The 7,315-nt window shown below is 36.0% G+C and overlaps 1 long non-coding RNA gene across 1 annotated transcript; it reads right to left on the reverse strand.

Annotated features, from left to right (window-relative positions):
• Window positions 1-4,053: 4,053 nt before the first annotated feature.
• On the reverse strand, window positions 4,054-4,323 carry LOC148908490 (uncharacterized). Its single transcript, XR_016120800.1, has 2 exons — window positions 4,211-4,323; window positions 4,054-4,143 (listed from the first exon to the last, which is right to left on the reverse strand). It is a non-coding gene; the product is annotated as an uncharacterized LOC148908490 (long non-coding RNA).
• Window positions 4,324-7,315: the final 2,992 nt, after the last annotated feature.

Consider the following 7,315-nt stretch of genomic DNA (forward strand, 5'->3'; position numbering starts at 1 on the left):
GAAATAAAAAAAATACGAGATTTATGTTTCTTTTGTGCTGATTAGATGTTTTTTTTTTAATTTGTATTTTTTGGTTTGTTATCAATAAATAGTATTAATAATTTATGAGCATTAATGATCTTTTATTTCCAATTTACACTGATCTGTTAATCCTGATAGCAATTTCCGGAGCATGAACACAGTGCAGTACAGGGTCTGCTTTGGTGTATTTACACAGTCCCTGGCATGCTTTCTTACGTCCGCATCTTATTAGCTCGTTACATACTTTGGACACCTTAGATAACGTTGTCCATATAGTTCTTACCAGAGTGACAAAAACACATTTCATAAATAGTGACCTAATTTCTTTCTTAAAGCTATTTTTAGATAATTTCTTTATATGACCTGGGATTTGATTCCATAATCTTAGACCTCGGTGTTGAAGGCGGCCATTTTGTTTTGAATCTTTACTAGTGCCTAAAATCACTTAGACATATTCTCATTTAGGTCTTGAAAGCATCATAATATATGAATTAATTGATGTTAGGTTTGAAAATTTGCAGAGCTCAAACATGTGCCTCCGTTACACTCGCAGTCATGTGCATACTCATCAGGGAAATGAAAACCATTACAATATCGACAAAGAAGCAAAATCAAACCATGGCATGTGTGGGCGCGCATCAAATTAAACACAATCACGCACGCTTAGAAAAAAACAAACAAAAAAGAAAAAAACTTTTTTTTTTCATTTATAAAATGTTATTTATATTGCAGCGACAACCTTCAATTAATATTCAAAGTGTCTCGCTAAAAGCGAAACTTTGCTCATAAAAGAACAATGCATTTTGTATTCTATTCTAATCTATTGTATGCATAACTAAATATATATCCACTGATATTGACATTGATATTGACATTTTGTATTCAGAACCCGAGGATGATACAAGATGCATCGAAACGTTCGTTTCTCATACTTAATTTCAAAATTCGCAGTACATCAAGATCATTATTTATTGGACAAAAAAGAAACAAAATCTAATAAAAACAAACAAATAAATGAATAGATAAAATAAATAATTAAATAAATAACAATAAAATGAAATAAATCAACCATCTAGCAAAGCTAACATAATTACCTGTTAGAATACTACCACTGCCTCGATTAAATAAAGTGTTCTTGTTACAATCAATGTAGCACCATCTTCATTGGACCTGCTAACATCAGCCTGAAGTCACTCACAAATACAACACACATCAGACTTGAACTGAAAAACGTTAATAATTTTACTACTTACTTTTTAAACCTTTGTGCAGTAGAGCATAACTTACGACGCCCTTACCATTAAAGCCACAAAGTGTCACTGGCACAATTGGTAGGAATACTCGTCGTGTAATTGTACTTGATGTGACATTAGTGACTTATTGGCTTCTTTCTTTTCTTTGGTACTCCAAGGGAATGAATACTTGTGTGCTGTTTTTCCCCACAATCTTAGACTTCGTACATTGGCCTTCTAAAGCACTTTCTTGCAACATGGTTTCCATTCAAGCAATTGAAACAATAACTTAATACGCATAGCTCTTGTTGGACACATTGACAAAATAACACAATAACTATTCAAAATGAAAGCAACAATTGACATTACTGTTGTTACTGTATTTTTAACTAGCTAACTGAAATGCTCAAATTATCTTGTCGGCTGGTGCTTGATCATCTTCAGCCTCGCTAATACTTGCTATATTTTCTTAATCGATTCAAAAAACTAAAAAAAGAGCTAAACAAAGTAGGTGAAAAGAAAAGGAAAATAAAAGGACGATTACTCATTACCAGCTAAATCGAGCATTAAAAATATGAAAACGAGCGAAATACATTCTTCCAATGTCAACAGGCATAAGGACACAGGGAGCCCGATGTCTTATATTTCGATTATATTTGATCAAAATATCAAGCAGCTTGGGAAAGTTCCAAGTGAAAGCTCAACAAATACTCGTGGTTAGAAAACAATGGCAGAGGTGTTAAAGGGATTATCATACGATACTACTGTAACATGGTTGCTATCTAATCTTACGCAGATACATACTTTAATATGTACTGTGAATGTGTCAACACGTCTAATATCAACTATACTTTCAAAGCGTTGATTGTTTGGGAGTGCATACTTTTTGCTTCATAGGTTATTTTTCGCATTTCCGTACCAGTGCCTTCGCGATATTTCCAGGGAAAAAACAGCAAACAAACGCCGCGTAGCGAGAGTAAGATTCGCAGTGTCTAAATAATCGGCAGCCAGCCAAAGTTGAGAATTTTGATTTTTTATTGAGTAAGTTAAATTCTAGCAACTAAGATATTCTATTGTGGCAAAAAAAAAAAAAAAACTGAAAAAAAAAACTTGAAAAAAATCTTTGATATTCTAATTTTCGTCGATGCCCGGAAAAGAAAATGAGGCCTTGAATTGTAAAAAAATAACTAAGCATTCTCTTTGAATAGTTTTGAGCTCGAATGCTAATGAAAACTTTATCGTTCTTATTCTTGTACAGGATTATTATTAAATGGCTACAGACTGGCTTTGAATCCTTAATCAAAAGAACAACAAAAATTCTCTTCAGGTTTTATTTTATTCTATCATATAGAACAACAACAAAAATGTTGACTCCGAGCAATTCATCATTTGATGACGAAGTCAAGAACTAAATTAGGACCGACAGTAAAAAAAATCGATATTTGCAAAGACTCCAAACTATTCTAACTTTATCTCGGGGGTCAAGCGAAATCGAATAACTATAACTATAAATCTTAAATTTTCTACTTTTTGTTAATGTGGCCAGCACATAGCCGATTGGCGGCATGGGAGGGAGTCATGTCAAGTGTCACTATGCACGCTGATGAGCTCCAAGGCCATAATACTGCAAGTACATATGCACGCCATGGAAAATCCTTTTTAGACTTCAACCAATCGTGAACATAACAAGAACTGGATTTAAAGTTCTGTTCCATCAAAATTAAGGAAGTCAGTTTACTTATGATATCTTATATGAAATTAGTTTCCTAAGTTCTTCTATTTCTGTCGTCTTTGTTGACCAATGCTCTTTGCAATCTGTTTGCAAGTGTTTGTCACAGAGTGTGTGGTCGGTCTTCCGTTGGGCAAATCCTTCATGCAGTCACAAGTGAGCTTCTTGAAATCAAAGGCACAGCTGTCAGTGGTGTATCCGAACTTTGCTCCCGATAGTTGCTTTAGCTCATACTTCATCGTGTAACCCAAGGAATACACATCACTTGCCGTTCTCGGACTGCTCTTTACAAGCGCTATCTCTGGTGCTAGCCACGGGAACTTTCCTGGGTTTCGGCGACTGTGATTTCCGTAGAGTTGATAGGCGTACTTTTGCCAAAGTCGATCAGAACAAGCTGCCACTTCTCCTTTGAATGATAACAGAGGATATGGTTGTGCTTAATATCGTTATGTAATCATTTTCGACCCGCTATCTTGGTTGAACATAGCGAGGAAGGAATCGTTAAAACTGGGGGCAGGGCCTCAACCAAAATGTGATATAGTTTAGGCTTTCAGTTAAATAGGCCTCTCTTAGGTGTTCCTCTATACAAATGGTCAGTTTTCGTCCTCTCGTGCCATAATAACCAAAGTCAAAACTGGTGATGTCCTTTGCTGGGCTTATTTGTTCAGCGTGTTTCTTCACTAAATAACTGTTAAACTCTTGGACATTTTTGAATATTGGTACTTCTTTCAAAGAGAACATGGAACATTGATTTTTGTTCTCGTGCTTATACACTTTAAGCTTTACGTTAGTTAATGCGTACTGCGTCGGCCATGATGGCTCTTTTAAAAATCCCACGTCAAGCAAGTTTCCGTGCCAAGAAAGCTTCCGCGTCATGCATGGTTTATCTGAACACATTTCCCATGACCCTCCGCGACACTAGCTCATGCGCTTTACGCTTCACGGGTAACAAAGTTTCTCGGAAAGGGTGTATACAATCCGAAGAAAAAGAAAATCAGAAATGTAGCGGACATCTTCTTTCGTTCAGTGGGGACATCTAATTCAGTAATGGGTACACAACGCAAAACGCTCGTCGATTATATCAGCGATTTAATTCTCGATAATCTTGATGTTCTTCAGTTATTTCATTCACAATAGACAGATTTATAATTACGAGGTTCACTAGAAATAAAAAGTTACAAATTAAAAGCCTATATCTTACGGAAAATCAAATATAATCTTGACATACCATATGGTGTACGTATTACGATCGTCTTGCTGCCTGTCCCGGCTTACATCCCATAATTTCAACTTATGAATATTAATAACCTACGCTAATTAGGAAATCAAATAGTTGTCGTCTACAAGAAAATCACAAACATAGTTCATCATAAAAATACAATTGGTGTAACGCCGTTTTCTTATAAACTCTATCATTGATTTTCGCCCTTCCAATTCAAAATCCAGCCTCTTCTTCCTTTCCTGCACCCGAAGCTCTACCTGCTGTGCTTTCAACTCTAACTCTGCTTTTCTAAGATCTAACTCCTGCTGCTTCAGCTTTGCTCGTTGATTATACATTTTGCAAAGTAGATCAATAGCTTTGTTATTCGTTGCTTTGCTTTCTTCTTGCCTATTCAGAAAAACAATTATTCAATTTCAAACAATACATACAACATACAGAAGGGAAGGTAGCTTTTGACCTATAATTTGGGAAATATTGATTCAACTTTTAAAAAAAGAATGAAATGACCCAACAGTTTTGTCTAGGTTGGGTATTAAGGAAACCATGTAACGAGTAGAATATGTTTCAAACTGTACTTTCCAGTTGTTTTCTTTTGTGGAGTGTCATACTCATCATCATCATCATCATCATAATCATCTGGTTGATCTGCATCACTGTAATCAACAGAATCAGGACGAGCCCTTTCTAAAAGGCCAAGATTACATGGATGAGTATGTATATACTTCCTAATGACTAAAATCAAAAGCAAATGACTCAAATGCAAATCTCAGTGAGCTAGCAAGTAAAAATATGGACTTTGCTTTGGGAAAGTACTCGCTGGCTTGCTGCATGTATTTTTAGTTATGAGTGGAGAATGGGGTTTAGTGTTATTTTCCAACCAAAACTCACTTGACATTCCTTCCATCACAGAGCGCCTGATTTCTAAAGCTTTCTGTTTTTCCTCTTCCACTTTCCTCTTTTTCGTTTCTTTTTCTTGAGACTTCAGCAGCTGCATGTCTTCACGATAAAAAAAATTATATCTTGCAAACATTCCTGTAGCTGTGAATACTCCTCAGTCTCAGACCTTAGAAATATTCATATTTCAGCTACCTCGAGAGCCAGTTGAATATCATATTCTACATTTGGCCAACGAAATGAAGCCATTATTCTTTATTGATAAATACATAAAAAAGTAAGTACAAAGGGAAAGAAGTAGTTAACATCGAAATATGAGACAGAATGAAGTAGAATAAGCATTTTCATAGTTTAAGAATCGATTCCACTGCGCATGCGATTTTATCCCGAATTTCTCACCTTCTTTTGTCTAATTAAGAACAAAAGAAGCTTTAGACAAAAGAAAGTGAGAAATTCGGGATAAATTCGCATGCGCAGTGGAGTCGATTCTTAAACTATGAAAAGGCTTATTCAGTTACTTTCACACAAAGCCGCCATCTTGTTCACGTTGTAAGCAAAGAGATGTCAGTAAACTAAGACCTCTATGCTTACATTGATAATTTTTACCACAGAAATAACTTCCGTTGTATAAACAGGACATATATCTATCTACTTCTCCTAGATATACGTGACATTTTATAAATATAACGCAAAAAAATGTTGAGGGATTGTCCATGGAAAATTACGGTAAACGTCAACCGCTAGGCCTTGGTCACGTGGTCTCTAGACGTTTGCGGTTTCCGGTTTTTGCAAAAAAAAAAGCTCAATCTTAAGGTCTCTATACTAGGATTCAATACGCTCTATAGAACGTGTATTACAAGAGATTGTTTTTGGGGATATATCGGCAATAATGAGTATACGGCGTCTTTAGACTTCTGACTATAGATGCGAAAATAACGCAATAATAATAATAATAATAATAATAATAATAATAATAATAATAATAATAACTAGTGCTTAAGACATATTGAACAAAAATGTACCAAAGGATTTTACTGTAGTTACTTAACTACCTCGCTGATACCTGAGGCTAATTTCTAATTTGAAGATCCTGGTTACGTGAATCATGGCAAAAGATAAACCCAAGAATGGGAAACATTAAGAAAAAATACTGAAATTGTCAATTCGTACTTGTCATGATGTGCTCATAAATACCTGGACAAGCGTTCACCCACGTGACATTGGAAAATGACGTTTACTAGTACTTCCTAATAAAGCGGCTTTCGTTCATGAGGGATTAGGAATGAAAGTCAGCTGTTCATTTAAGAAAATCGTAGGCGGAAATTGCGGTTATGATCCCAGAGATCGAAACAAATAGATGGTCGTGATACCACTCAGTTCATGTGAATTGGATATATCCGGGCATAAGAAAGCTTTTGGTATACAGGATGTCGATTCTGAGTTTGAACTACTTTTGGCTCGAGCTTCGATATTCTCGGTTCCAGACAATATTGCAGAGTTGACAATTTGTCCAGGTCATCGTTCATTGTTAGCTATAGGCTGGCGCAGAAGTTCCCAGCGCTGCCGAGTTCCTCAGGAGCTGTCAAGGCATGGCGAAAAGAAAGCAAAATGGCCCAAAGCTGATCGCGGGATCGGGAAAGAAAAATCGAATACTATCTTGCAGATGACGGGTGTCTTTGTTCCCGTAGTTTCAGGTTAGTATATATGCTACTCTTTTTGTTGACTAAGGAATGAAATAAAGCCAATTCAGTATGAAAGTAAATGTATTTCCCGCTAAATTGCATGCTGCAATAGCTGCATGTGAAAATTCAAGCAATGTCAAATGAAGACCTTAACTTGACACCATAAAGTCTGACATACTGAAATCATGCCATGTGAATATTTCATTGTTATACAGCAATATGCCGGGAATGCAGGGTCCTTCTAGACGATTACACTGTTCAAGCAAAGATGAAGTGTATGTCTTTGGTGAGTCGATGTCTTTCGTAGCATTAAATAAAGGCGTGGTTTTAGCACATATCCTGAGGGTCTGGTCCAGGGGTGGCGAGGTAATGCATTACTAGTGTTTATGTCAAAAAACATTTTAGACTGGTAACGGCATTGGTTACCCTGTAAGAATTACTCCCCTTAAAACATTCTGGATCCACCCCTTCTATTACATGATTATAACTCCCATGCGTTTTCTTGTCTTTCAGGAAATAAAATTAACTTTTCATA

The sequence above is a fragment of the Actinia tenebrosa genome, unplaced genomic scaffold, assembly GCF_029948245.1.
Source record: "Actinia tenebrosa isolate PJP-AT-01 unplaced genomic scaffold, QUT_ActTen_1.0 PGA_scaffold3__52_contigs__length_22856419, whole genome shotgun sequence".
Classification (NCBI taxonomy): Eukaryota; Metazoa; Cnidaria; class Anthozoa; order Actiniaria; family Actiniidae; genus Actinia; species Actinia tenebrosa.